Source organism: Protopterus annectens, chromosome 6.part0 (assembly GCF_019279795.1).
Source record: "Protopterus annectens isolate FY-2018-M chromosome 6.part0, PAN1.0, whole genome shotgun sequence".
Taxonomy (NCBI): Eukaryota; Metazoa; Chordata; order Ceratodontiformes; family Protopteridae; genus Protopterus; species Protopterus annectens.
This window is the reverse complement of record NC_056737.1, coordinates 1,451,888,833-1,451,910,642: the sequence shown is the minus strand read 5'-3', so window position 1 is coordinate 1,451,910,642 and position 21,810 is coordinate 1,451,888,833.

Genomic DNA, 21,810 nt, shown 5'->3' with positions numbered 1-21,810 from the left:
CAAAAACAAAAATAGATAAAAACACGTGAAATAAGCACTTTCTCCCCTTATAGGGCGTCTTCAGAGTCAAAGTGTTAAACAAACATTCATCTTTTATTTCCTACAGTGAGAAAATACCCCCTAAAAAAATACTTTCTTAAAAATCTCATCTAACTGCAGTGTATCCATGAAATTTACTATCCAACTGATGTTATTAAAAAAATAAAAAAAATCACAGACTCTGCACGACTCTTTTTTATCATAGTGTAATAAAAAGACTAGTAAAACATATTCATACAGAAGGAACATCTTAAAAAGTTGTAACATCCAGTTTGTATCACTAGGTGGCATACTTGTTAGTTATATAACTGTTGCCCTTCTCTTTAGAATGGGTTTACTTGATATGTAGTCATTGATCCCTGGGCTTTTATGGGCATTTAATCGTATTTGCCATTCAACCTCTCTGATCTCTACTTCTGGCTTAGGGTCACCCCCCCCCTCCACATCAACCTTCACTTTATTTATAATAAAAAACAGGAACTTTTTAAAATTCCTGCACTGTGTACTGTGCATATACAAGGAACTGACATACTTTTTGTTCCTAATGTCCCGGACATGTTCTGAGATCCTTTCTTTTAATTTTCTAACAGTTTTACCTCCGTAAAGCGCCGGACATGCCATGCAGGATCAAACATATACCACACATTTTGTCTCACAGTTGCATCTGCCACGGCATTCCAAATTCCTATAGAAGACAGGGATAGAAATGTATGGTCCATCATTAATGTACTTAAAAAATCTGCAGAAACCACACTTACTCATTAGTGATCTAAAGGCAGTGGACCTCTCCCTGCCACCTGATTATAAAATTTCCTTCAAGTTTCTACTTCTACCAAAGGTGGTTATGGGTCTACTGCCCAGCTTAAATGTGAGCTGAGTATCAAATGTTCCTTCCCAAAATCTATTCAGTCCCGAGATTATCATCTCAGAACAGTCATTGTGTTCTGCTACCATGACATCCTGTATAGCTACTGCAGCATTGTGTGGAGTCACACATACTGCTTTGAGTAGAAAGTGCCAGTTTTGGTGTGACAGTATGCTTATTGCCCTATGACCTGTGGTGGTGCTGCCCTTTCTGTATTTGACTGTAGTGCTACGCCACCTGTTCACAGTGTCCATCTGCTATAATATGTGGCTTTGCACATTTTTACTTGGCATTGCTGTTTCCATTACTTACTTGTTACATCTCTAATAAACTTGTTCACTTTGCACAACAAGCCACCTGTGCTTTAGTACAGCACAAGCATGATGTGGACTTCTATGAATCCTAATCCAGGCTTTTTAGTCATCCATGGGACCAGACAACATCCCAGGCTGTGTACTACATGAACTACAAAATGAACTGGCACCTCACCTAAGTGTCATGTTTAATCATAGCCTCACCTCAGGCTTCGTGCCCACTGAGTGGTGCACAGCTAAAGTTATCCCACTCCATAAGGGGGGATCCACTTTGGATCCTGGGAACTACTGCCCCATTAGTCTGATGAGCCTGATCTGCAAGGCCATGGAACGTATTATCATGGAACTTATAAACAAAGACATTGGTAACCTTCAAACACTAGGGCCGATCTTGTCTCCTGAACCTGATTGACTTCTTTGGATCAGTCTCCAGAGCTGTGGGTGAGGGTAAGGCAGTTCACACAGCCTGTCTGGACCTCGCCAAGGCCTTCAACACCATCCACCACTCTGGAATCATAGATAAACTTACTAAGCTGGGCATTAATCCCTATGTCACTCGATGGGTTGCCAACTCGCTTACTGACAGAACCCACACTGTAAAAGTAGCCGACTCCAAATCCAGCTTCAGCTCCAGACAAGTGACAAGTGGAGTACTTCAGGGTTCAGTCCTGGGACTGCTCTTGTTTGGCATCTACTTCTCTGAAGTACAGGCCAACACTAAGAGACTCTAGCTAACAAAGTTCACACATGACTGCAAATTGGGAGCCATTACTGAATTCTGAAATTATGTGGATATTCTACAAAAGGGCCTTACAGAAACAGATGCTTGGTGCCAGAGCCATGGGCTCAAGCACAATGCTAAGAAATGTATAGTTATCCCCTTTGGGAAAAAACATGCACCCATGAATTACCACATATGTGGCAGTACACTAAACACCAAAAGTGTGATAAGAGACTTAGGGACACAGGTGGACAGTGGTCTCACTTTCGATAACCACATTGCCACAACAGTCAGGAAATCCTTCTATGTGGCACACCTCATCACTAAGGGCTTTTCATCCAGAAAAAAGGAGGTAATTGTCCCACTGTACTCATCCCTCATTAGACCCATTATAAAATACAACGCCCCATTTGGTATGTACCTCTCAAGACATCTGCAACAACTGGAAAGGCCGCAGAAATATCTCAGTAAAAGAATCACAGGCCTAAAGCAGATGCCCTATGCTGACTGTCTAAAAAAACTCCAGCTATACTCTGCCGCATATCGTCTACTCAGAGGCATCTCTGCTTAACATACAAGGCCATGTCAAACCCAGAGCTGTTGGACATGCTACACTTAAAGAAATTCCAATCCCTCAGAGCCACACACTCCAGGGATCTAAACCTTGTCATCACAATAAACAAAACATCCTGGAGGGATAGGTTTCTGACCCAGAGACTCCCCAGACTCTGGAATAGACTGCCCATACATGTCAAGCAGAGCACCTCTTTGGTTGTCTTCAAAAGGAACGTTGACGACTGGATGGGAGATGGGAAATTCACCCCAGGGATCACGCCAGTCGCCCTGCTAGACAGGGGTCCAGGGAAGTAAATAGTGTTGGAAGAAATAGCCAGGGGAATTGTTATGGCTAGGCTTGTATAGGCCCTAGGGCTGATATCCAAGTACCAACCTAAGAACCTATGAACATTCAACATCTGAAGTTTTCATCAAACAGAAATGCAGACATATGAGGGAATCCTCCCATATGTTTTCCCCTTCAAAACACATAATCACGTAACAGTTTTTTTGTGGAAAAAAAACATCAAAATGAGAATGTTGGGAAAGTTCTACTGTAGAAAAAAATGCATACTTAGAAGCTACATAGGTATAGAATAAGTCATTTTTTATAATTATATACTTCAAGAAGCATATATACTTTGGGGCTATTTTGAAAGCTGGCAGCACTTTGGTGCCTACAGCTGGATACAAGTAAAGTAGTTCAGAAAAAATGTGTTTGGTATCATAGAACACAGAAATAGAACACCAGTGAAAACATGTAACAGCTAAATTTGTCAAGTTCGCCATCAGTGAAATTAATAACTGTTTTCCTTATTTAATCCCTTGTACTTTATAATAGCTTCAATTCTACCAGCATATACACTCTTAATCTGAATCCCTCTGATTTTACAGACATCATTTTCCTAAAAGTTTACTATAATTGTGCAGCATTGTGCTATTGTCATTTTACTAATAAACACCTGCTCACATTTCCTACCCATAACGTCAGTTAAGAAGCATTTATTCATATTAATGACATGTCTCATTTGATCCTGTGTAGGACAGTGACTGACAGCAGTAGGAGTAGAGTCCCACAGAAATCTAAATATGGTGCAAGGCAGAATAAATGCAAGTAGGAAGACAGAGATCTGTAGTAACAGAAATTTATAAGATGATATAAGCACCTAACTGCTTTCATTTTCTATAAATAAAATCAGTATGTAAGGAAAAATGGAAATTCTTGACAGCAGTTAAAGCTGCAGCTTCTTTTTGCTGAACGCTCACTGTGTTGAACATTTGGAAAATCAGATAGTTGTTTTGCTGAAAAATAAGTGGGTGTGTGAGAGGTATGAGAGTAGGGAGTGTGTGTGTGTGTGTGTGTGTGTGTGTGTGTGTGTGTGTGTGTGTCTGTGTGTGTGTGTGTTTGTGTGTGGGCATGCATGCACATGAATGTACGCTATTTAAGGTTAGAGCTGGTGATAGTTTAGAGGATTGTTTTAGAGTAGTAATTTGTATGTGTGCATGTTCTAGGTCTGAATTTTATGATTAGTGTTAGGGAAAGGGTTTTTCTTAAGATAATGAGTCAGTCAACAGTACCAGCTTTGTGAAAGGCAGCACACTCACCTTTAGTCCACATGTTTGTGGGTTCTATTCCCATACAAGGAAGATTGATTACTGACACTGCATACAGAGTTGGGGGGTACTGCGCTCCTGTGTATGTTGTCCTTTAGATGAGATATTAACCCAAAGCCCCATCTGCCTGAGTTGGTCCAGCTGAGGTGGAAGTAAAACATCCTATAGCATCTATCAAAAAGAGTATGGGTTCTTTATTTAAAAAAATATGTACAATACTATTTACAGACTTACATAGTTACAAATTTATACAGTGTACAAATTTAAATTCCTTTCCATTATTGTCATACAATAATAGATATCTTACTTTTCATTATTATGTTAAATTTATACCTTCATTATCTTATTTGACCCCAACTCCTTTTTCTACAATCACCATCTAATTTTTCTTAAAATTACTGCTACTCTCCATTTTCCATTAAATATAATTTATTTCATTTAGCCTTTCATTCCAAATGGTCTACACAGCATAAAATATTCTTCTATCTATCTTACTAGCATATTTCTTATTTTTATGACTATAATATCCATACATAATCATATCCATATTTATTTAATTTACCTCCTTTTTCAGTTTTAAAGAAATTTTCTTTACAGTTTTCCGCAATTCTGCAACCATTATCCATTGTAAGAAAACATGTTCTGTAGTTTCTTCTTTACACAATATATACAAACTTGTTCACCAATTTTTTTATATGTGGCATATATGCCTTTTACTGCTAATTTATTTTTCACTAATCTCCATACAAATGTTTGACATTCTTCTTGCTATACTATGGTTTTCATACTTTTATAGCTTTAACTTTTTCATCTGCCAGATTTGCTCAAGGATTAGCATAATAATATTGTCTCATGATATTTTTATGCCATACTTTCCTTTTATTTTCTATTTCATCAATTTATATTTTCCATAGAAGAATTTTTCCTTGATAACATCTTATTACTTCGTTTAAATACTCTGCTTCTGAAAGTCAAAGTTTCAAAACTTCGAACGTCAAATGGTTGGGAACATAAGACTGAAGTTTTGAAACTTAGAACATTTTGAATGGAGATTGCTGAACAGCATGGAACAGATAATTACCATTTTCCTCACTGCAGTGCAATCTCAAGAGTTGGCGTATTTATTTAGCAGGGGATGGGGGGGGGTGCAAGGGGGCTTGCACCCCTTCAAAAATGTAAAAAATAATTGTTTTTATTTATTTTTTTAATTTCATTTTTGAAGTTTCAAAACTTAATTCTTTTGGTCTCAGCCATGTGAAGTTCAAAGTTTTGAAACTTCAAGCTTTAGAAGTAGATCCCATTTAACCATACTTTTCCTCTTATGATTTTTTTAACATATCCCAATGTTGCTTATAGTTGTACTTTAGTAAATTTACTACAAACTTTTCATTTTTAAGATTCATTCAAAACATAAATTTTCATAAATTCAAAGAAGCAGCATAAAAAATTGGGTTTATTAATTCTAAACCTCCATTTTTATTGTCCATGTATAAGACTACACTCTTCACTGGATTCAATCTTGAACCCCGTATAAAAGACAAAGAAAACACTTGTAATATTTCTTTTGTATATATTATTGGCAGCATATAGACACTAACTAAATATGCAATCTTCTTTCAGTATAACTGAATTAATCAAATAAATATTTTTATTAAATGATACCTTGTATATCTTTCAAAAACAACAAACCTCCTTTATTTCATCTAGTACCCTATGCCATTGTTTCCCACTTGCATTTTTACCCCAAATCTTATTCCTAACATATAGATTTCTTTAATTGAGAAATATATTCCTCCTATCTGCACTATATCACCCAGTCCTTCATTGTTTTCTTTATTTAAAGTTATGCCTATTATATTTGAACATTAACATACATAATTACAACTTCTATAATCCAGTCTTTGTTTCTCCTAATCAAAATAATATCATCTGCATGCAAACAATATACTATTCATAGGACATCCCTGTTATATGCCATTCTTTATATCTATTTCCTTGCTCAACCATCCATTCATTAAAATTCTTACTTTATTTTTATTGTATACAGAACAACATACATTCTTAAGTTTCTTACTAATGTTATACCCTTCCATAATTCTCTACAAAAGTTCATGTTGTGCTGGATCAAAAGCTTAATATAAATGTCTTTTCATGATCTTAGTCTCATCATTCCTGTTAATAATATTATACACAATTTCCCTTACAATGAATAATAATTCCTGACATATTTTTCCCTTTAAATAATATATGCTATATTCCATAATACTTTTCATTTTACTTTCCATTCTCTTTTGAATTATATTCATAAGAATCTTATAATCTATACTGTTCAATATTATAGGTCTCCAATTTTCAATGTTATATTATCTTCCTTTCTCCAAACTAATTTAAGTATATCACTGTATAAATCTTTATACAGAAAACCTTTATTTAACCACTCATTCATAACTTTTAAAAATGTTTTTCTGCCGATCCATAAAATTCTTATAAAATTGGTATCCTATTCCATCTGATCCTGAAACTGACCATAAATGAACTTGCCTAAGTACATTAATTCATATAAGGAAATATCGCTTTCCAATTCCTTATTTTCTTGTTCTGTCAATTTTTAACATACCATTTTTTCTCATATTTTTTTATTGATTTTCAAGAGTATAATTACAATTTTTAACAAGAAAAACAATGTAATATCAAATTTTTACAAAAACTATATACAAAGTCCAAAATAGATACCAAATCTTCAATAACATTACATTTTGTCTAATAGGTTTTTAAGCTTTATCCAGGCAATTCGTTTATGAGTCATGTTTGAGGAGTGTAACATAGCTGTTTGTAATTCCCTACTACAAATAATCTTAGTAAAATATATAAATTCCTTAAATGAGAGGTTATTTTTACATTTCCAATTTCTAGTAATAGTTTTTCTTGCTATAGCAAGTAGAGTCCAAAGGAGGTTCATTTGATTCAGTGGAACATACCTTGGCATTGGTGCATTAAAAAGTATCATAGAATCAGAGATCTCACATCTGTCCGACCACAAAGCTTTAATAAAATTTTTAAACTCCATCCAAAATGTGGTTATTGTTCTGCATTCTAAAAACATATGTGCCCAGTCGGCATCTATTAGCTTCTCGCATCTCCAACATCTATTAAAATCTTTCTTGCTTATTCTAGAGGCTTTTTTTGGTGTAATAAAACTTCTATGAATGAATTTCCATGTAAAAATTTTCCAATATGTGGAAGAAGAGGTATGGTAAACAGATCTGAGAATTAAAGTTTTATCATTTATATGTATTTGGGAGTTGTTGAAATTGTTGATATATTTCCATAAATTGTCGTCTAATATTATTAGATCTGATCTAAGAATGTTGTAAAATCTTGACAACGAGATACCATTATTATAGCCTATATTGGTGAAGTCAAAGAGGATGGATAATTTTTTTGGGAGGTCTGTTATAGCAGGAAAATGATGTCTTTTAAATTCCATTAAAATAAATTCTCTGAAGATTTGAATATTTAACCAGTTATTTTGGTAGATATTATACCTGGCTAAAAGGTAGGTAGTATCATGAATATTATTAGTTCCTAAAAACTGATGCCAGAATAATAACCCATTTTCTTCCATAGTTTTTATTTTCATCATGTTAAAGGAATCAAAGCATCCCTTGGTTAAGATTATTGGAAACATTAGAATGGACAATTTGTTGTTCAAAAGGTTCTTATTCATTACTTTTTTAACATTTTGCAAGATATATTTAATTATAGGAATAATATGTGATTTTTCCTGCTCATTGTTGAAGAAGAATTCTTTAATAACTATAAATAGCTTAATATTTTCAGAACAATATACGTTTTTGAAAAACTTGTCAAAATTACTTAATAGTATTGTTTTGTGTAAAGTTTTCCAATTTGAATGGTATTTTGGACTTAACCACAGACTTGTTATATTAAGAATAATGGCATCAGCATAAAGCTCAAAATTTGGAAAAGCAATCCCTCCTTCAATCCAGTTTTTATAGTGCCAATCATATTTAATCCTTGGTTTTGAGGATACCATAGAAATTTAATTAATATAGTGTTTATGTGTTTAAGTTGTTTTCTAGAAGGAGGAGCCAATAATGTTTGAAGATAAAAAAGAATTTTTGGTAATAGAATCATTTTTATCAGAGATAATCTTTCTTCTATAGTAAAGAACATTTTCTTCCATCTATTAATGTATTCTGTGATTTTATTTAATACAATTTTATAATTTATATTTATAGTGTCCTTCCATTTAGACAGAATATGAACACCTAGATATTTCAATTTATCATTGGTCCAGTTAAAGTTATTGTAATTAGATAGAGTGTTATTCAATTTTTTATTGATGAGAATAGTTTCTGTTTTGTTTTGGTTAAATCTAAGGTTTGAGATTTCCTCAAAGAGTTTTAATGATCTGATAATGTGATCAATAGATGAATCAATATTTCCAATAGTTAATAAGATATCATCTGCAAAGAGTAAAATTTTAGAAGAATAGTTCTCATTAACATCAAAACTTTTTATGTTTATATTGTTTCTTATAAAATTAGCAAATGGTTCTATTGCTAATGCAAATAGTAGTGGGGATAAAGAGCAACCTTGTCTAGTGCCTTTTAGAATTTGAAGTGGGCCAGATAAAAAAGCGTCGATTTTAATATACTCTATAGAACCTTCATATAATTTTTTTAACAAGTTTAAGATTTCTGAGGAGAAATTATATTCTTTTAATACCATAAATAAGTATGTCCAGTTAATAGAAACAAATGCTTTATCTAGATCTAGACTGATGAGTGATAATTCTTTTTTTTTTATTTGCAAAATCTATTAAAGTTAAAAGTCTAATAGTATTATCCTGAACTTTTCTGTTCAGTATAAAACCTGTTTGATCGTTGTTTATTAAAGTCGGCATCATTTGATTTAATCTGTTTGCTAAAATAGATGTAAATATTTTATAATCTATATTTAATAGGGAAATAGGACGATATGATGAAACAAATTTGGAGTCCTTATCTTGCTTTAGAATGGGAGAAATTAGTGAATATTTCCAAGAAGGACAAAGTTTGTCACTTATTCGAACTTCCTCAAGTGCTTTCATTAATATCTTCAAAGCGGAATCAGGGAAAATTTTATATAATTCACCTATTATGCCATCAAGACCAGGGCTTTATTATTTTTAAGATTTTGTATTCTTTCTTTAACTTCTATTAATGATATTGATTTAAGTAATCTATTATTTTGTTCTTTAGAAAGTTTATTATTTATATTGTTTTTAGAAATTCTATTTTTGAACTATTATTAGTAAAGTTTAAGTTTGCTTTATTCATTGTTTCATGATATGAACGAAAAATCTCTAAAATATCTTTTAGATCTGAAGAAGGTTTTGAATTGTGTTTAGATGTGTCTAATATTTCAATTATGTGTTTACTCTTGTGAAAACTTTTCGTTTTGGCTGCTAATCTATGCATATGTTTTGGATTAGATGAATAAGATTGTAATTTTAACCTCTCTAAATTAATTGCTACTTTATGACTAAGAATTTCTAAATATTCGAGATTTAGTTGTTTTAATTCCAGATTTGAGCCCAATTCTTTGGGGTGTAAGTTCTTTTTTAAAGTGCCAATTTTCAATTGTAGATTTAATAAGTCTTTGTCCCATTCTTTCCTTTTATGTAAATACCAGGTTTTTATTTTCCCATATAGATAAGATTTTAAAGAGTCCCAAATAAACACTTTATTTGTGTTATTATTATTATTAAGTTCAATATAATAGTTTACTTCCTTTATAAACCATTCTTTGAATCCTTTTATCTTAATAATATAGGCTGGTAGTCTCTGCCAATGAATAAGATCGTTTGGTTTAATTTTAATTTTAAATAGTATGGCATTGTGGTCTGACAGAGGGCATGATGTAATCACTACATCTTGAGTTTTAGATAATAGGCTGTCAGATATAAACACTTTATCAATAGTTGTCTGTGTACCATATCTATAAGAAAAGTGAGTAAAATTGAGAGACCTCTGCTCTTTGATCATGTATATGTCTTTTAGTTTATATAATGAGACAACATCTATCAATTTTTTGGCTGATGCAGGTATCTTAATATTGCTGACATTAGTGGTATCTTTAGATGATAGAATACAATTAAAATCACCTGCCAAAATTATATTTCCTTTAGAATTTGCTGTTATTATTTCCAAATATTTGTTTGCAGATTTAGCACCAATATCAGGTAGCATCAGTAGTATTTTTTAAAGTAAAATATTTCTTATTCAATTCCAATACTACTAGACACAACATACCATTTTTATCAGAGAAACTGTTAATTATTTTAGGTATTGGTAATGTATTTTTCCACAAAATCATGGTTCCTCTTCTCTTTGTTTGGAAATGAGATTCAGCCAGAATACTATAACCTTTAAAAGCCATTTTTTCTAGATCTTTCTGAATAATGTGCGTTTCTTGCAAAAATATAATGTCATCTTTATTAGATGCTAGGTATTTGAGTAACCTTCCTCTTTTAGTAGGGTTATTAAGACCATTTGCATTCAGAGACAGACATTTAAACCCATACATTGATTACTTTAAGCTTTTGATGGATAAATACTATTCTGGACTTAATTAACAAGTAATGTTCAGAGAAGATGAAAATATAACTATATACAAAACTAACCATGGAACATCTAGTTCCTGGATTGATGAAGAAGTCATCAATACCACCCTCTATCATCCTTAGTGCTCAAGACTATCGCTCTCTAATGCTACTACCTAATATTTTATTGAATCAACAAACTACAACCTATTAATTCTCCAGGATGAATAGGTATTACTATGTAGGAGATATTGTGGAAAAACATCAATTACCATGAATAATGTAATTTTCAAAATTTTTAAGAACAGTATCTTTAAACTTGTATCATGACATAGTATATCATATTCATTTATGTCTATTCTATACTAATACAGATCTTAATCTAGTATACTACATTAGATCAAAACCTACTTATCTAGGAATTCAGTAAAGAAGTTTATGTATAAAAATAAGAACATTTATCATGTAACAAAACATTCCTGTATGAACTTGTCTGTGAAATCACAACAGTGTTAATATTTACTATAGAATCCACATATTAATATATAGCCTATAGGCTTATTTTCCTTTTATATAAGATATAAAATCACCAGTTTTTCATTCCCCTAAAAAAACATATCTGATTAACCTTAAATAATTTCTTAAGGTATTAAAGATATTTAAAATAAAGATGTACTAATGAGAATTTTTTACATGAGAAGATAATATTTAAGTTGCACAAATATCTATGCAGGTATATAGATCTGTGTAATCATCAAAAACATTAGCTTTTCTTTCCAAAGATGTGAGTCTAAAGAAACTATGTAGTGTAGCTTGATTTTGATAAAAATATCATATAATGAAGTCACCGCTTTTAACCTTCAAGGACACTTCAGTTTTAAATGTTATAGTAATGATGTGTTCCCTTAAGTTGTCCTTTTTTAACAAAATACATTAACACATTTTACCAATATTTTTTCAGTTAGAGTGGCAGTGGTTAACATGCAATATATCTTTTGCTAGAAAATGTAGTCTACAGACAGTAAAACATTCAATATTTTATGAATATTAGTGAAAAAGTCAGATTGTAGTATGCACTTATGTAGCTGGAGGTGGATTAAGTAGATCACAATTTCACCATTCACTATAAATCCAACATGATGTAAACTATTAATTAGAAAAGCAGTTAAAAAGTAAAGGCTACCTTTGGAAATAACAACTGTCCTAATGTCCTGATGAAAGTAGTAACTATAAGCCAAGAGTAACCATCCCCACTTTGCACTGCCCCCCTAACAGTCTTCTACTACTATCACTGACTAGTGAGGCAAAAGCATCACTTCAGTAAGAACTAAGATCATTCTCTAAGCAGAACTGTCTCTTTTTCTTTGGAACCAAAATTTTATAACAGAATTATTATTTATTGTAATGGTCTGTCTGCAGCTTTGGCTTCCCCAATCCAGCAGTATTGCCATCAACCAACAACTCATATAATCAATAAGATTGGGGACGAAGATATCAAGATGAAAGGACAGAAAATACCTAGCTGCCCCAAAATCTACTTTAAAAATAATAAGAACACATTAACCCCCAATAGATAATGTATTTTAGTGACTTTATAACCATTGCATATGCCACTTTCTGCTCTGCTAACCAAAAAGGATCAGATGACCTAGTCTATGTTTTCACTGTATCTGTTAGCTACAGCTGCCAACTAATGATCAAGTATAAACTACTTTGTAAAACATGTCATCAGAAAACTTATTATGAAGGGAACAACATAGGCATCAACATTGGTTTAGTAAAAAGGACCTTTATATATGTCTATGTTTTTTAAATATTTTTCTTTGTCGCTCTTGGTATGTGATAAAGCATTCAGTTGTTCCGTTTTCTTTTTTTTTTTTTTCATGTGAAGGTTTCTGGTAACGTGAATATGTAACCAAAGTTCATATGACAAAAGAGACTTTGAGAGAGTACATGCAAGAGTCTCTTGTATTACAAAGAAGATCTGACCAAGAAGTCTCGAGGCAACAGCCTTCTTTTTCCTTTTTTTCCCCTTCCTTCTCCTTTAACATTTGAATTTTGGCGGTTAAAAGCTCGCACTAGGGAATCTGCAGCAAGCTATAATAACTGTTCACAAGATACTCGTGATGTGCATTTTGTGAGAGAAAAGAAAATCAGAATATGTTACTCAAAAAGCATGTATATGAAGTACAAAAAAAAAAAAAAAAAAAAAAAAAACTTTGCCCCATTTTATATAAATATACAATTTTCTGTAACTATCAATTTTACTGGCCAATGTATCTGATATCAAGCATACAAACCCTCCTGTCCCTGCAACACACACTCCACCAGCTTTCATCAGAAAATACATCTCCTTTTCCCTCTCCATCAGCAGAGGGACCCACAAACCACATTTAGTAAAGACACAAACCTCTCAAGTGTATGAGAATGCATTTTTACATGTCATGATGGATTCTTAGAAAGAAAACAATCTTCTCTTATTATGATAAAGAACAATTTCCAATACCTTTTAAACTATTTAGTACAAGTCATATTAAGTTACATCCATTAGCACTAAAAGGACCCAAGCATAACATGACATTTATTTATTTATTTATTTATTTTTTTTATTTTACATTTGTTGACCGGGCTAGTCTGGCTGGATACATGTCCATTTTCAGCAGAGGCCCGAGGAGAAAAGCTCCACTAAATACTAAGTACATTACAAAATATTACAAATGTTTATAAGTAACAAATTAGAAAATCATAACATCACACAGAATGCAAGATAGATTCAGGAGAAGCACATTTCGATGAGCAGTTAATACCATATTAGCAATTTTACATAGAATGTACCTAGGTCGATTAGTACTGTAAAAGGAGAAGAAATAAGACAGATACTAATAGGAAGAGTGAAGGAGAGATGTAGTATGAGAAAGAAAAAGGTTAGCCTGGTGTACTGCAGGAACAAAGCCAATGATTTAGGTAGTACAGTTTAATTTTCTGTTTGAATTGAGGCAGGGATGTAGTCAAAGTTATGTCACAAGGTAAGAGATTCCAGCATTTACCTATAGTGTTAGTGAAAAGAGAACAACCTGCTGTGTTGTTTGCCTTTATTGATTTAGTCATAAGTTTACTAGAGGAGCGAAGCGAGTTCAGATTATTATACGGGATTAGGAGTTGAGAGAGTATAGGGGTGTTGTCAGGTAGGTGTAATATGTTGTGAGCTATAGTGAGTTGAGGAATTTTATCATTTAACAGGAGAGAAAGCCCGCTGATGCAAAAAGGGGCTACACTTTCATTTAATTGCACTGAGATGGGGAGCCTTCATTTCACTTATCGGAGCGATCTATATCATCATAATCTAATACACATCCAGTATCCGGTATTAAGGGGGTTCTTGTTTTAACCAATATTTCTATGGTATTGCTACATTGCCCCTATATAGTTGTCAACTAATAATACACTCTGTCAAGGGAAGATTTAGAATTTTAACATCTATGTTTAACATTCTAGCGTATTTGTATTAAAGGCTTTTAAACAGCAAATAAATTTAAAAATAAATAAATAAATAAGCATACTTAATAAATATTAAATGATTTTTTACCTTAACAAGTATGTTTTTCCCCGATGTAGGTGATTTGTAGCACGAAACTTTTGGGATTTGAAGGGATTGTGGAAGAGCTTCATTTGTATTATTTACCCTTAAGCTTCTTGCTTGTTTTATCAATCAATAACATTTTTCCATTTGTTGCCTGCCTTTTTAAACTAGGTAATGAGATGTCCATATCTTCAGTGTTTTCCAAAATCTTATTCTTTTTCACATATTCAGAGGCGTCATCAAGATTATTAAATATTTTTATTCCTTCAGATAGATGTATTTTAATTCTGGCAGGAAAAATGATTTGTGCTTTAATTTCAGCTTTCTTAAGATTTTTAATGAGAGGAATGCAGGCTTTTCTTTTAGTTATTATAGTAGAGGTATAGTCATTGTCAAATCTTATGTTTCGACCATTAATTTGTATAGGATTACCTGCCCACGCTGTTCTCAGGATTAAGTCCTTGTCTTGAGATGATAAAAATTTTACAATAATGGATCTTGAAGCATTTGGATTTTTTGACACAGACATATTTGACAATGACCTGTGAGCTCTCTCTATCCCAAAAGAGAGAGATTCAGGTAGGTTTAGTGTCTTAGGCAACCAGTCATTCAAGAACTGTATTGTGTTATTTCCTTCCATTTTTTAGGTATGCCATATATTCTAATATTATTTCTTCGTGACCTTGATTCTAGGTCCTCCACTTTATCTGAAAGTGCGGTGTTTTGCTTCAGTAAGAAGTCAATCTGGCTATCATTTTCATGCTGTCTTCCATCTATTTCATTAAGAGATTCTTCAATTTCTGTTATCTGGTCTGTGTGTCTTGTAATTACCTCCTTGAATTCTTCAATCTGCTTTCTATTTTCTTTCTTCATGTTTTCCATTATTTTTTCTAAATTGTCCATTTTCATGGAAAGATCTTGAATACTGGATATTATTGTTTGTAATTCTTTCTTCATGGAAGTTTCCTGGAGAGAGGCTTTTGAATGACTCATGGCTGAGAGAGTCTGTTATATTCAGCTGCTGTACTTCTGACAGGATGTAATTCACTTTCTATTCACCAAAATTGAAATATTTGTAGAAAAAAATAATCCACTGTATCTAAATATATAGGTGAAAGAAAACTTAGATGTTTTTAAAATAATATTAAGAAAATTTCCTGTCAGAGAAATTTCTGTTAAGCAGAGCATCAAAAAAGTGCTGTTATCTCTCTGACATCTTGGCCACGCCCCTCAACATACCATTTTTGTACTTTCTATCTTAAAACATTTTCTTTATATAATGTAATACAATGTTCATAATTTGTACCTAAGATCTTCTTAACTCTCCTCTATCATCTTTCATTTCTCTCATTATATTAGTATCTTTATCATTATTATCATTATACTAGTGCTTTAATTATGATACTCAAATATGCTGATACTACTACTTGTTTACCTTGTAAATAATATCTTTGTTTAAATAATAATTCTTTAATAATATTGTGATTCTTTTTATAAATTCTCTGTTCTTATGATATGATATTCTTTTTTTATCCTTTCCAAATCCTTTAAAGCATCCATACAGATTGTTTTATAATTTATGTTTTTGCTTTTCTTACATCAGACTGCCATTCTAAAAAAAAAAAAAAAAACATTTTTATATTTTTCTTTCAAAGCTAGCTACCACTCATATCAGTTTTTATAACACACACACTAGTGGAAATGCGATTTTTTCCAAAAACATATACTTATTTTTTTTTTTTTCATTTTCATCTCATAATTTCTCATTTATTTTTTATATTCCTTTTCCCAGTCCGATATACTCCTTAGGTCAGATTCTATAAGTTCATGGAATCTACTTGTGGATAGTGCAGCACACCAAAGGAACACTTCAGTGCACCTGCTACAGATGCGATTTCAGAAGACATGCTGAAGGCAATCCGAATACTTAAATATTCAGTGTAAGATAATTAGGAATTCAGCTCACACCAATCTGATTCCAAAACACATTGTGCCCACATAGAAGAACTTAAATGAGACAAACAGCCATGCCAACTCAATTTATAAAATAAAAACAACCAATCGCAAACTCAAAATGAAACATTAAAAATAAAAGACTGGAAAATCTGCTGGGTACAGATTTTGAACAGTTTCATGGAACTAATCCTGATTGTTTAAAAGGATGTATATTAGAAAAAGTCAGTTTAACTGTAAGGGAATGTATTGCTATTAAAAATAAGTTATTGTATAAAGAAACTTTGTTTATTTTAAAGTATAATACCTTGGAGCCTTTAGGTTTGAATAAGGAATGTAATGGGAAATATATGACTAAGTAATTATGTGTTAATTATTTAATTGTTTTATTTTGATTATTTAAGTCAATGATTGTGACATGTTTTTTAGTCTTTGAAGGCTTTTGGCTGAGGTGCTAAGTCTGGTAATAAATTTGTTTTCTTTTGAGTTTGTGGTTGATTGTTTTGGTTTTATTTTTTTTTTTCATTTTGGTGGTTCTTATTTTCTCCATTTCTAAAATCCTCTGTGAATGCTTTAAGGACCCTGTTGAATTAACACTAATAGCCTCTTTCACAGGCAAAAACAGCTTAAATCCAAACCATAACCTGTCACTGAAAGCCGTTTTGTGGAAAACACAGTGTCAGTTACATATATCGTACAAAGATGTCAGGAATAAAAGTAAGATCTCCAAAGTCCACCGCATGCGTTAAGTAGTACAGAGTTTATTAGCAACACTATCTGCAGTTCACTATCAAAGATTCGATTAAGTACTTTCATTTCTGAAAAACTGGAACTTCCCCAGAAGAAGAATAATTTGCATGACAGAGCAGAATATGTTGACTCAGCTGAAGGGAGCCGCACATTATTTACATTGTATCATTCCACCAAATGGTAGATGTACCATTAAAGTGAAACCCTTGCCTCAAACTAGCATTCTGAAAAACCCAGACTACAATCAAGTATGAACATCAATCAGAAAGATATTGCAAGTTGGTCGATATTACTATAGTACATGCTGTCACTATGGTGTGCTTTACATCAGGGAGATGAGAACCTTGACAGTTTAATCACATCAGATGAGGGGAAAACTGTTTTGACAGCCGTCCTCTGCATATTACAAATCTGAAGGAAGACAGGATTTTTCCTTGTTTCATGCTGTGGATATCATAGTTTCAAACAGAACATTTGCACAGCTCTGGACCACACCCAGAGCAAAATGAAATTCTCCAGTAGTACAGCTTTGAAATAAAGGTGCACCTTATTTTGGGGGGAGAAAAACAATTACAGCAAAGAGATCAGTTTCATAGTTAAACAGTTTGTTACATTAATTTTCTGCATTTCCAAAAGATGAACACACTGCTCCCCCAAAATTATCCTAGAAAAATTCCCGGAAGAAATGTGTGGCAAGGTGGATGACTGCATATACTTTCCATCTCTCCCCATGGAGCGAAGAATTCTAATGCGCCAGTTTTACAGCATCTCAAGCTTCCCCATTTACTTGTTGCAATAGATTGCACATACATACCTATCAAGACACTAGTACATCCCGAAGCAAACCAATACATAAACAGAAAGGACTGGATATCTATCAACTGACAAGCTGTGTGTCCAACAGATGGCAGCATAACAAACATCATGGCAACACATGAAGGAACTGTCTATGATGCTGCCATATGGAGGGAATGTGGACTGAGGCATTTCAGCAGGATAAAATACCTGAGGGACTAATACTGAGTAAGTACAGGAGCACAGCTAGGACAGAACCTTGCAACAGTACCCTTTATGACCAAATGTGTTTCCATTCCTCACAACAGGTGACTATGGTTTTCCACTTGAGTTGTGGCTAATGGCACTATACATGAACCATCCAGCCCTGCACATGAGGCCTACAATAAAGCACATGCAACAACCAGAAACACCATAGAGTGTGTGTTTGATGCACTAAAAGCTAGGTTCAGATATCTGGACACATCCGGGGGGTGTACTGTAATAAACATTTGAAAAGGCAGCAAAGATGATAACCGTGGGCGCCATACTAGACAACATGCAAACTACAGCACATGGTGATCTTCCAGCTACAGGAGTGGGTGAACTACCCCATGAACCCCATATGTCTGAAGTGCACATCACACATGTATCAGAGGAGGAGCAGGAGGATGTAGTGGACAGAAAACATAAATGTAGGCAACATAGGGTGTGACCATAAGTGCAAGCTCAGGCAACACAGCAGTGTCTGACCCACATCTATGAGCCATGACAGGACATAAGTATACGAGTACACAGACTGAATATCGATGTTCAGGTGTTGTCCCACCATAGCAATGCAGATTGCATTTAATGGCCAGTACTCACTAGATGTTCAGTCTCAACATCACACATAACACCATAATCATAATACAACATGAACATATGCATGTGTGTCACAACAGGAATAAACAACTCAGGGTGCAACTGACACAGGTATGGATACACACTCAGATTATTGCATCACTGTATGGAAAACAGTAAAGGACACCCATCAGTACTACACATTCTTATCCCTACAGTATAATAACATGAAAAAAGAGAAACCAGACAGGACTTAATGCAGAACGTTTAATAGCCACAGAAAAAAAACATATCACAGTAAAGTATTAATTCAATAGTATAAGCCATCTATATTTACTACATTGCTGGACATACTCTAATGCAGTCTAGGGTGACCTCGCTGATGTCTCACAGCATGGTTCCTTCTGCTCCGACCATGTACAGAAACGTGTTACCCTGGTTGCACTACAGAGGAGATTGATGGGGTGACAATACCATGTTGAGATGAAGAAGCTTGACTGCAAGTTGAAGGCCTTATCACTGGTGGGACCACAGCAGATGGGCCAGCAGCTGAACTCTGTGCAGATTGGGCCACAGACAGTGAATGCTGATGGCCAATGGTGGTTCTGTGAAAGGGTGTCCTGCTTTTCCCATGTTGCAATCTGCTGAGTGCAGTAAGGAAATGCAGAATCCTGATGGTATTATGACATCACTGCAGTATCATAGAGGCCAGGGTTTCTACCGACTATGCCACAGCTAGCAGACTCTCATTTTGAGCAGCCAATACAACCATGATCTCACTATGTCTGTGCTCTTGTCCTTCATGCATGACACATTGCTGGTGTGCCATAAGATCTGCATAAGCAAGTGCACAGATGTCTGCCTGATGATGCTGTTGTTGTGACCATTTATTTGCCAGCAACAGGAGGCAGATCCCCCTGATACCTGCCCATGCACAGCATCTGCTTGCCTAAATCTACTGTGATGCCCTGTTTCTGGTTGTTGTTTAGAACTGTCATCAGCAGCGGTCTCAACTAGGGTCTGTTGGCCAATAGCTTCACCCTATTCAACATCCATTGTGCCATCATCTTCTTAATGGCTAGATAATTTGACCTCCACATCCGAGGCAACAGCTGCAGCAACATCACTGTCAATATCATGGATGGACTCTCCAAACAACTCAAGGTCCTGTGTGCCAGAGGATATAATACCATGCTGAGAAACATCTCAAACCACATCATAATCATTGGATGGGCTGATGGACGATACACATAGTTGATGTGTCACAAAATACAAAGACACAGATCAGGACAATGTGCTTATATCACATGTTGAATATCATCAAAGACATATGGCATATATATCTCACTGCCATAATGCAAATAATAATGACTTTACATGAAGTCTAGTGTATGTATGTTTCATGGAATCTACATGCATGGAGTATATAATTTGTTTACAAGGCCAACATGCATGACATATGTGAGGAAAACAAAAAAAAAAAGAAAAACACTTGACAACATGGGAAGATGGTGCTGTTGAAGAGGGATGAACTTCATCTATTGTAGGGAAGAAAAACAGCACTAGTGATCACATTACTGACAGCTTTAACCAGGTAAACACAGTTAAAACACACAACAAGTTTGACATACACTACTACTAATATGTGCACTTGATGTCATTGATGCTGTTTGGCCTATGAATGGGAAGAAGGACACAATATTAATAGAGGACAGAAACACGATTAACAGCAATGACAGATCTGAAACTTAGTTAACAGCATACCACTGACAGGCTCCTGCTGGTGAGAGGTTGTGGGTTGTAATGTGGATCCTGCAGTGGGAAAGTACAGAGAAAGACAACACAGTCATGCATTTAGCAAAAACAATATTGACAGCATCACATACACAACACAGTAACTGGAGCTTCAAATACTTATGTAGTGGATGTTGCAACTGTACACCAGGTGGGCCTGTGTTGACAAATATTGGAAAAAAATGTCATGTATGACATCTGCTGCACAGTGATGCAAGCTATGACAATGTTGCTGTAACATTCCTGATCTGTCTGCAATTGAACCTGCATGGCATGGGCCTCCACAGGATGTACTTGGAGGGTACAATATCAGGTAAATAACAATATAACAGTAAACAACAGTGTCATGAAATGAGGCTCAGGCAATATCAAGATAGTGGTCACAGTAACAGTTTAGAGATGCTCACCTGATGATCCCTGGTTTAGTAGTGAAGTGAAGTAGGTGGACATGTGAACATTAATGTGACAGCATTACACATGTTGTTTGGATTGCTCTGTCTGTACTTCAGTTGTTTGAATCTATGTCATTAGACTTACAGTCATCATCCTCACCCTGTGTGGACGTGTGTGCATGGCTCAATTCTGCTGTTGTAAATCCAAAAGCAACAATACATGAATATGCATGCTTCAGAGATATGCAGTAATTGTCTCCATACCCAGCCGTGTAATGGAGAGAAAGACATGTTTGGCCTGGAACTCCATCTTCAATCCCACTCTTGGGGATGTGTTGCTCCCTTCTTGCTATATGCAGTGACGCCAGAAATATTGTGATGTCATTAGAGGTGTTAATGGTGGTCCACCACTGGTGGCATCCCTCAGTCTGTCATAACATCTCACTCTGTTGACTGCAAGAAGAATCACGTCTGAGCAGTATAGTCTACTGCCATCAAAGGATCAGTTGTGGCCTTCAAGTGCATTTATCACTGTATTGGCTGAATGGCCTAGGAGTCTTCATCCAGGTTGCTGGAGAGCATCAATTAGAATGTTATTTTCCTGGGGTCAGAAGTTGTCACCCATAGGACAGCTGGCCATCTGAAAGACAATGAAATGCACATGCTAATATTCCTATGTGAGTCCATTTATGCATTTGATTCTGTGAACAGTGTATGACAACATAAACAATATGCATTCCTGAGCAATGCAAATGTCTGTATAACACTGTCTGTGATAAATACTAATGTGACAAACAAAATGTAACAATAAAGCCTTCATGCATAACATTTGCAAAATCAGCATAACTTGTAACATCTTTAGAGTTTGTGAGTGGGATTAGAACCCCTCATACTACATATATGTTGAACAGAAGTCCAAAGACAACAGCATTATGACAGGAGTCTGCATGCATTTCATATTAAGATACTACAGCAAGTAAGAATTTACAACTTACGGACAGCATTG